The following is an 11,138-nucleotide window of genomic DNA, read 5'->3' as shown; positions in this document are numbered from 1 at the left end:
ATGTTTTATGTTTTTAAATTTAATTAATTAAAATAAATATCATGTCAAGGTTCACCAAATGAAATGCTTATTTTCCTAAATGGGATTATTTTGGAAAATTGAAAATATTTTGTTTCCCCTCAACCATTCTATGTCCTGACACCAGAAACTATCCAGGGGAAACTCAAGGTCCTCCATTGCCTACAGGCTATATTCTTACATCCTTATACCAACCCACATGCTAAAAAGCCCCCCTTTTTTCAAGGTGTTTGACTTCTTAGGGACAGCAAATATAGTACTCAATTCTTCACAAAACTTACTTATCAGGATCACTATCATTTTCTGAGTTCTGCACAAAGTGGGTTGGCCAGACTAGGGTCCTAACTTCCCCTTGACCTCTCAGAGGGCACCTTGGTGGCTCAGTTGCTTAAGAGTCTGCCTTCAACTGTTCCATGCTCTTGGATTGGAAGAATAAACATTGTTAAAATGTCTATACTGCCTAGAGCAATCTATACTTTTAATGCCATTCCGATCAAAATTCCACCGATATTTTTCAAAGAGCTGGAGCAAATAATCCTAAAATTTGTATGGAGCCAGAAGAGACCCCGAATTGCTAAGGAAAGGTTGAAAAACAAAAACAAAACTGGCGGCATCACGTTACCTGATTTCAAGCTTTACTACAAAGCTGTGATCACCAAGACAGCGTGGTACTGGCATAAAAACAGACACATAGACCAGTGGAACAGAGTGGAGAGCCCAGATATGGACCCTCAACTCTATGGTCAAATAATCTTCGACAAAACAGGAAAAAATATTCAATGGAAAAAAGACAGTCTCTTCAATAAATGGTGCTGGGAAAACTGGAGAACGATATGTAGAAGAATGAAACTCGACCATTCTCTTACACCGTACACAAAGATAAACTCAAAATGGATAAAAGACCTCAACATGAGACAGGAATCTATCAGAATCCTAGAGGAGAACATAGGCAGTAACCTCTTCGATATCAGCCACAGCAACTTCTTTCAAGATATGTCTCCAAAGGCCAAGGAAACAAAAGCAAAAATGAACTTTTGGGACTTCATCAAGATCAAAAGCTTCTGCACAGCAAAGGAAACAGTCAACAAAACAAAAAGGCAACCCACGGAATGGGAGAAGATATTTGCAAATGACAGTACAGACAAAAGGTTGATATCCAGGATCTACAAAGAACTTCTCAAACTCAACACACACAAAACAGATAATCATATCAAAAAATGGACAGAAGATATGAACAGACACTTCTCCAATGAAGACATACAAATGGCTATCAGACACATGAAAAAATGTTCATCATCACTAGCCATCAGGGAGATTCAAATTAAAACAACATTGAGATACCACCTGACACCAGTTAGAATGGCCAAAATTAGCAAGACAGGAAACAACGTGTGTTGGAGAGGATGTGGAGAAAGGGGAACCCTCTTACACTGTTGGTGGGAATGCAAGTTAGTGCAGCCACTTTGGAGAACAGTGTGGAGATTCCTCAAGAAATTAAGAATAGAGCTTCCCTATGACCCTGCAATTGCACTGCTGGGTATTTACCCCAAAGATACAGATGTAGTGAAAAGAAGGGCCATTTGTACCCCAATGTTTATTGCAGCAATGGCTACGGTCGCCAAACTGTGGAAAGAACCAAGATGCCCTTCAACGGATGAATGGATAAGGAAGATGTGGTCCATATACACAATGGAGTATTATGCCTCCATCAGAAAGGATGAATACCCAACTTTTGTAGCAACATGGATGGGACTGGAAGAGATTATGCTGAGCGAAATAAGTCAAGCAGAGAGAGTCAAGTATCATATGGTCTCACTTATTTGTGGAGCATAACAAAGAACATGGAGGACATGGGGAGATGGAGAGGAGAGGGAGTTGAGGGAAACTGGAAGGGGAGATGAACCATGAGAGACTATGGACTCTGAAAAACAACCAGAGGGTTTTGAAGGGGTGGGGGGGGGTGGGAGGTTGAGGAACCAGGTGGTGGGTAATAGGGAGGGCATGTACTGCATGGAGCACTGGGTGTGATGCCAAAACAATGAACACTGTTATGCTGTAAATAAACAAATAAAAATAAATAAATTATAAAAAAGAAAAAGAGTCTGCCTTCAACTTGGGTCATGATCCCAGGGTTCTGGGATCCAGACCCATATTGGGTTCCTTGCTCAATGGGAGCATGATTCTCTCTCTCCTCCTGGCTTGAGCTCTCTCTCACTATCTCTGTCACTATCTCTCTCTCTCTCTCTCTCTCTCTCAAATAAATAAATAAAATCTTGGGGGGAAAAAAAGGACTAGTCTCACAAACCTATATCTGAAAAACCCTAAAACCCTTGCAGGACAAAAAGGGCTCAAAGCCACTATTTCTCCAGTACCCAGGGCAAACATCCTTTCCCTCTTCCTATCTGGCATATGGAAACTCAATTTCCTTTCACAGACTTCTGTTTCAGTGAGCGTGGGGCCTCTCTGAGCCCCTGAGAATCATCTAAACAAAGCCTGGTATGCTAGGTGCTGGTGGTATCCCCATGTTCTTAGAACTGCTTCATGGCCACACTCTGCAGCTTTCATATAAATTTCTTAGGTCTTTCTCTGGTAGAAGGAGTATGCAGTTGTTCCCTCCCTCTTCTTGGGAATGCATTTGCGCCAATAGATCCTAGTCTGTCATTATCCTTCTATATATCTTACAATCTTTCCAGTCACTGAATATTTGTTTAGTTTCACACATGAGTATATATGAGGGGAAGTAGGTGGCAGGCTGACGTAGAAGAAAATTGTATACATGCATACATGAAATTAGACAATATCTTGCCAACAACAAAATAAGTTTGGATGAAGGAAGTTCTGGTGTACTGCATTGGTGGGTCTCTACAAAAAAAGCTGCCTCTTCATGCTGATACAACATTATCAGGACTTCCCTGGCCTCAATAACTACATAATATAAAACCCAAATATATTACCTGAAATGGAATTTTACCTGTCAGATTACTGGCTTCCAGACTTTCATAAACAGCAAATTAAATGGAGAGATCTTTTCTTTTGCCAATAAGAATTTAAAATTTAAAAATACCATTTATCACTGCCATAATTTGATTAGAGAAAGATTCTCTTAACAGAAAAAAGTAAAAAAGATATTTCAAATGGATCAGGTTTTTGTTTGCTAAAAATTCATTGTCCTACTTCCCCTGTTTTGATAAAGATTAGTGAAAACCTCACTGCACAAGGATTGACACCTGAGACTATTGCTTTGAAGATTTTTTTAAATAAAAAAGAAATATAAACAGTTATCTTCAGGTCAGGTGACAGTGAAAAGATCAGGATTCAGGCATCTGCTCATGCCAAATTCTGTCAATTGGCGGTCAACCTGGATCTCAACACATATACAATATGCACATTGTATACACTATAGTATGCTGTGTGTACATGCATTAGTCCCATACATGTCACTAATATGGTGGCAAGACCATCGATCTCTATGTTCCTATGCCATAGAGGAACATTCTTGTTTAGACATGCAATGCAGCAATTAGACAAAGACTTTTCTACAGGCTGGGCAGTTTCCAAGTGCTTATGTAGTTCCTCCTAAGACAGCAGCAGCATCATGTTCCTGGTGTCCTTCTTGTAAATGCAAAACAGAACCTAGCAGCCTTTGGCAGCACACACTTCCAGTTGGAAGGAAATCTGAAACGATCCAGGGAAATGGTGCCAGTGATGGCTAGGTGGGAAGATACTCTATTCTAAAATCCTCTGCCATTCGAATTTTGATTTTTTTCTCCAAAGTAGGACTGATTTTCCATCATCCTGCCCAGACCATAAGGAGAGGACAGGGAAGAATAGAAAGCCACAACTGCTGATCATGACCAAGGAAAAGAAGTTAGGAGTGGAGGAGGTTTGTCTCCACAGTGAATACTGGACTCAGTCAGGACAGAAGGAACACAGCCAGCACCCTCTTGATTCAGAGAAGCATTGGTGGCAATACGAGAGAGTGGTGGGTTAGTGGGAGGGCAGCCAGCAATTCCAGGACCCAGGCCTAGAATCATAGGCTTATGGAGCTAGAAGGGGCCTTAGCATCACCTCTTCAAGCTCTTCAGTTACAGTTAAGGGGGGCATGGAACAGTCAGAGGAACCCTGGCTAGTCCTGGACAAGTCAGACTCTACCCCATTTCTGAGTCCAGGGCCCTCTCCAAGCTGCCTCCCTTTGGGACCTGCTCCTTCCAGCTCCTTCATTAAGCTGTCCTTGAACTCCATGGGCAAGAAGTGAGGTCTCCACACAATTCTTCATCCCCATGATTCACATGGTCCTTGCCTAGATCTTTGAGCCGACTCATATAGCAGCAGTCCTTGGAAAACTTGTTTTTTGATTTTGAGAAGCAATTTTGAGAAGCACTGCCCCAACATTCTTGTAACATATCACTGGACATGTTACTTGTCCTATGGTTCCTGATATATATGTTATTTATTTGGCCTTGGCACCTAAATCATTGATTCTCAATTCTTTCTCTGCTCCAGTCTGCTTAAAGAACATGATATATTCCCATAGTCAATAGCATAAGTCTCACCTGGTAGAGAGAGGCAGTAGAAAGACCTCATACATGATTTGCACACTATCTCCTCCCCCAGGTGCTATTGAAAATCACTAATCAGAATGATAATAGAGCATGTCTTATTCAATTCATAGATCACTAATCTGAATTAAAATAGAACAAATGTCTCATTGGTATACCAAGGCTTAGCACACAATATTATGCACACAATGGGTGCTCAATAAATATTTGCCAAATTGATTTAAAATATAGATAAAATGTTTATCAAATAAATTCTTAGATGAATAAATTTTTAAAAATTAGATTTAGTCCAAGGGCAATCTACCCAGTTTAAAGGCATGAGGTAAGGGCCAACAGCTAAGGGCCAAGAGGCATAAATATCTTTGAGGGAATCACAACCCTTTCCCAGTTATCCAGTACCTTCTGTATGGGTTCCTGGCAATCTTTTCCTACTCATGCCAATTGTTCCACTTGTCCAAGGCTTTGACAATTTCCCAGACTAAGAGCTGAATTACCTAGAGAAATTGGGAGGTTCCATTATAATAAAAGAATTCAGGAGGCAACCCATGGTTGCACAGCCCAAGAAACAAAAAGCCAAAAAGGGCTGCTCATGACCACAATATGGAATAGTGTTCGAGGGGTTCTCAGTGGTGGGATGGAACAATGTCATTCATTATTGTATTCATTCTGTGCTTGGCTTTCAGCAGAAAGCTCTAAATAAATGTTGGCAGACAAGTAACATCTTAATTGCCTTTTACATCCTAATCAGAATTATGTCCCTTATGATAAATCAATAAAGGAAATACGTGGTTTCACACTCTATGAACTCACAGATTATGCCAAATAAAACCAGAAAAAAGACACAAGCTTTGTAAGCAATAGGATATTGGGAGACCATCCTTTCTGGTTGCACATCTAGGGCTGAGATAAGAGCCCTCCAGCCATCTATAAGCATGATGGAGGTGCATAAGGATTGACTTTATGGAGGGTGGGCTAGAATACTAGATGATGGCTACCTTCCACTGATGGGCTTTGTGGAAATAAATAAGACCAACCAAATGAGCAAAAGCAAATGAGTTCACTTGAGCTAGGGAGTCAGCCACCATCCCTTGAATTGTGCAGAGACGCAAAGGCAGGAAGTAAAGTGGGAAAGGTTTATAGTGGAAAACAGGGATAATTTCAGGTACATTCTGACTTCAGGTTGTCGACATGGAGATACTGGAGGTGAGCTGCCTAGAAGTGGGATGTCCTATGTGATTGCTTGCTGGTGCATATTTTGTTTTCTTTGGTTGGTTTAAATTGGAAGAAGGAGTAAAAATTAGGAAAGCTGACAGTTATTAAATAAGTCCTGGGCAATCTTAGCTGATTTTTACAGAAATTGTTTAGCTTCCTTGATTGTGACACTGACTAGAGATGACAATCTGGCTTCCTGGAATCCTGACTGATAGCAAGCTGGCTTCCTGGACTGTTTATTGTAGATAAGAGGAGTAGTTAGTTAGGTTGCTGCAGGTTGTAGGTCCAAGTTCTATTTTTATATATGGTCTGGTCATTGTCCATTTTTATATCTGTTCTCCCAGTTTGGAATCATTCATGTGAAAATGCTATTAGAGTCATAGATTTTGGGAGCTGTGAGAAAACCTAGAATCCTCCACTTCAGCTGTCATTGCATCTCTCTCTTTCACACACACACACACACACACACACACACACACACACACACTGCTCTCTCAGCTATGGGGAAGGGGGTATCCCTCAGACAGCCCCTCTTCCAGAAATTACACAAAATCCCAGCACATCCTGGGATACCCTCTTAAATGATAGTTTCTCTTCCACCCCACTGCCATGTGCCCTCTAAAAGAGGGGAAAGGACATCACTTCTGACTTTGTTCTTTTTACTCTGAATCCAAATATCTTTTTTTTTTAAGATTTTATTTATTTATTTGACAGAGAGAGAGATCACAAGTAGGCAGAGAGCAGGCAGAGAGAGAGGAGGAAGCAGCTCCCCGCGGAGCAGATAGCCCTATGCGGGGCTCGATGCGGGGCTCAATCCCAGGACCCTGAGATCATGACCTGAGCCGAAGGCAGCGGCTTAATCCACTGAGCCACCCAGGCGCCCCTGAATCCAGATATCTTAACATTTAAATTCCACTGCCTTTCTGGGGTGCCTTCTGTATGCTTAAATTGTTTGTACTTCTCAGAAGTCAGATGGTGGCTGTTTTTGTCTACTGGTAGTAGTCTTTCCAGAAAAATTTCAAGATGCATAAACCCAGGGTCTTCTCAAAGGAACAACCAATTGGGCTTGTAAAATCCAGAATACAGGGCTCGGGGGTATAGCTCAGGGGTAGAGCATTGACTGCAGAATACAGGGCTCAATTCAGTTAACTGAAAAAGCCCGTTCCTCAACAAAAAGCCCAGAAACAAAGAGGGAAAGCCCTATTGGCTGTGCACCAGAGGACCCAGGATGAACTGTCTTGTAGCCCTCCTTGATGGTTGCTGGGTCCATGTGTCCTGGACTGGCAGCTGCATGGTGCCTGCATCCTCCAGTCCTTCCAGACACTGGGAGCCAGGCCAGGAGCAGAGCCAGGCATTTACACAAAGATTCCACATTGGAGGTCTTGCCCTCCCAGGCAAGGGACCCCATTTTTCCATGGCTCTACAAACTTCACTCTTACAAGTGGGCTCACTTAGACCCACCCATAGGTGCTCTTCAGACACTTGATATGGTGGGAACAGCACTCCCTAATTCCTGGGGCTCCCCTACTCCACTCTCTACAGAGTATGCTCCCATAATTCAGATCAGCAGGCCCAAATCTGCTTCAGGGCAAATTTGGGTCCTCAACACACCACCTTTTGGAACTTGGTCTGCTATGGAAACTCAAGTTTCTTAACAATCCAAGTCAAATATAATTAGGCAAATAAAATTAAGTTGTATACTATACTCTAAAGTCACTTGGAAATATTTTGTCAATTTGCTACCATTTTGCTTCATCTTGACAGTGATTCTTTGGAGGAATAGATCTACCTGGTCTATGAATTAAAGAGTTTTATATTGTATCACTAACAAGTGAGATTTTATTTCTAACCAATAGATCTAAGGAGCTAGAGGAAAGTGTGTGTGTGTGTGTGTGTGTGTGTGTGTGTGTGTGTGTGCATGCATGTGTGTGTGTGTTCAGTTATGTAATCCAGCCTGGGTAAGAGTTTCAGATAAAAATACTAAGGACACTTATTCATACATGCAGTTATTTATTGAAACTGGTGTGTTTGACAGACTCTGGCCAGACTTTGGAGATAAAATGGTAAACCAGCCCCATTTCTATTCTCCATTACTCCTTTTAAGGAATAAAAGGAAAAACTGACCAGAAGATCAATATTATCTGGAGGAGGGAGTGCTGGGAGAACATGAACAGTATTTCTGTTAATGAAAAACAGACATTGATGGATGAGTGTAAGGCATTTGTTCAAGCCTGGCTACATAATTTGTGGGGCCCTGTGCAAAATGAAATGGGAGACACATTGACCAAAAATTACTAATAATTTCAAGATAGTGACAACAGAGTGTTAAGCTCAGGGTGGGTCCTTCTGAGACTACCCAGGGTGCAGCTGGTGAAATGGGCCTGCCATGCTGTGGAATTCTCCAGAATGTGCACTGAAAGTCACCACAGTAGCAGAAAACATCTGTATACAGAGAAATATTTTATCAGCTGCAGGGGAAAACTAGAAAAGTTAAAGTTCCATTTAACAAGAAAAGTTAAGTGTTTGTTTCAAGGTATGTTCATCAGGTAACAGTGGTTCTGCTGAGATGTTCAGGTGAAGGAAATGTCAGCTGTCTTCTCCCTAGTTCTAGGAAGACTGGTCCTTTTGGGAGGCATATCTCAACCAAAAAGGGCATGTTGACAATGAGCTCCTGCTCTGGGTTAAAGTCTTTCTATCTTTGGCCTTTTCCCAAATTCCATCCAGTGATACAATGAGGCAAGCATGGGTTATTTATAATTATTATAAGAGGTCTGACAAGGACAACAGGATAAGACCATCAATATGAGTGCAAGCCACGAAGCCTGGGTATGGCCTTCCCCATAACCTCAGTCCTACCTAGAATTTTCCACTAATGACTTCCTTACATATCTGAACTGGCTGTTCTGATAGTGACAATTTTTCAATAAGCTGACAACTGAATTCACATGGGGGTATCCCAATGTAACTTGCTAGGTATACTCTAGTCTTTCATCCAATATATGGAAAATGGACTATCTGAAATACCCTGCTGCATTTTTTGTTTAAACTGATACAAAATAGCCCAAGACTTGAACATGCTTGCTTTGGAGATTTTCTTCTCATTTTTTTTCAATAATACACAGAAAGCTATTTTTCTTTAAAAAGTGTCTGGACTACTGCTTTTCCCATAATCAAAAACATGAGAATGAAAATTGGTTTAAGAATAATAATCCTTTGGCAAGTCTTGGCTCCTATAATAAGCATATGAAAGAATTATGTGAACTGTTTACTTTTAATACCTTTAAAATAACTGGCATGACTAGGTGACTCCGTCGGTTAAGTGTCCAACTCTTGATTTTGGCTCAGGTCATGATCCCATGTCAGGCTCTATGCTGGAGGTGGAGCCTGCTTAAAATTCTCTCTCTCTTTCTTTATCTCTCTAAAACAAACAAACAAACAAACAAAACAAAACCCAATAACTAAGTAATTCCTCTGAGCTTAAAGCCTCTTGTAAATCACCATGACAAAACAGATGGAAGGAGTCCCCAGCCTTCCCAACACATATTACTTCTACAAGCACTTATTAAGCAGTCATCCATGAAGGTTTGTGGGAGAGGATTAATTCCCGCTCGGCCGCTTACCTCCAGAACAATGGATTTTGCTGAGTGGACAAGAAAGTTGAAAGACATTTTTGAAGGTCATTGGGAGAATATTATTTAAACCAAGACTTATTATAAAGATACAAAACTTATTTGTTTATATCAAATGTCTTCATGAGGTTCCTTGTTAGTAATGTATAGAAACAGTCAAGTGGAAGAAGGTAGTGATCCACTGTCAATATCCCTCTCGCATGCAGTCCCAGAGAATTTCCTGCTCCTGACACACAGAAATATGTCCCTATTCTGATAGCTTTTCTGTACCTGATCTTTCTCAGCTCAGAATTCATGTTAATTTACATAGAAAAAAGAATACAAGCAGAATAATGACTTTCAGCTACGAGGTTTGTGGAAATAAGCAAAGACCAGCCAAATAGAAGGGTATTAAAAGAATTCCAAAGGAGAGTATCCATGGATGTAAAATTTGCAAAGAGGCCAGTAAATAATTATAATAGCAGTTGAGCTATAGTGTTTACTCTCTGCCAGGCACTTTCTATAACTATCATTATCCCCTTTTTACAAATAAGTAGACTGAAGCAAAAACAGTTTAATAACATGTCTAAAGTCACTTGCAGGTAAGCAGGCAGGTCAAAATGTGAAGCTAGATGTTCTAATTAAATTGTGCATTGTCCCCCTGTCTGAGGTAGTGGCATAAAGACTAATAGCACTGTGATGCAATGAGTGCAGAAAGAGATTTGTTTCCAGCCCAGTTGAAATATCAAAGATTGAGAATTTTATCTCCAGCGGGGGCGGGGGGAATTTTAGAAAATTTTTCAAGTTTTTATAGTACCCTCTTCCCAATAAAGTATTACGGAAATATCAGTACATGATTACTTTCAGTCTTGCCAATACAGAGCAGCCTCATTCTTCTCAGGCCTTCTTCTTACAAAATCCCTGAATATAACCCAGCAAATGGACCTCAGAGAACTGTTAGGTAAAATGAAAAGGGCAGGCTACCTAAGTACCCAGAATTCCATTTGTGATGTTGCTTCCCATAACGCCAGTAGAGCTGCAGAGCCTTCCCATAGTGTGCTTCAGGCACAGAAACATAAGGCTCTGAGGGAGGCTGGTCCTCTAAACCAGGGGCCAAGAAGGCTGAACTAAGAACAGGAAACTTTCGGTCCAGCTAAATGCCAAGGGAAAAAAATACACTTTACTCAGTTTTGGTGACCTAGTGAGGAGTTGATTTTCCATCCACCTCCTGTACCATGCAAAAAGTAATGGCCTTCTTATGGATCAAGTGGTAAGCTCATTACCCATCCCTTGCCAGGACCATAGGGGAACACCAATTGCCCACTGCTATCATGGTCTTATCAGAATATGTTAAGTCTCCATCCTCATAGTGTTAGTTGGCCCTCTGTATCCCCTCCCTGGCATCAGCATGATACAGGTGGGAGCTAAACTTACATCCCCCAAACTTGGAGGCAATGGGGTAGGATTAGTTAGTATTCAGTTTTTACCTAGAAGGAGTCAGCAGCAGAAGGGAAAGCTGAACTTTCACCCACCCCTCTGTAAGGAAGCAAGGGACTCAGCATGTTCCACCTTCAAGGTATAGTATCGGCAAGGCTTAGTGGAAAAGATGAATGCACAAACCTGCCAGGTCCTTATGCTACACCCCAATGGGAGGTTGCAATTTTTTAAAAAGATGATGTAATATGATCCAGAGTCTCATAATATATCCAAAGGCCAGGATACAACTAAAGATAATACATCA

Source organism: Meles meles, chromosome 6 (assembly GCF_922984935.1).
Source record: "Meles meles chromosome 6, mMelMel3.1 paternal haplotype, whole genome shotgun sequence".
Lineage (NCBI taxonomy): Eukaryota > Metazoa > Chordata > Mammalia > Carnivora > Mustelidae > Meles > Meles meles.
This window is presented reverse-complemented; position numbering follows the sequence as displayed.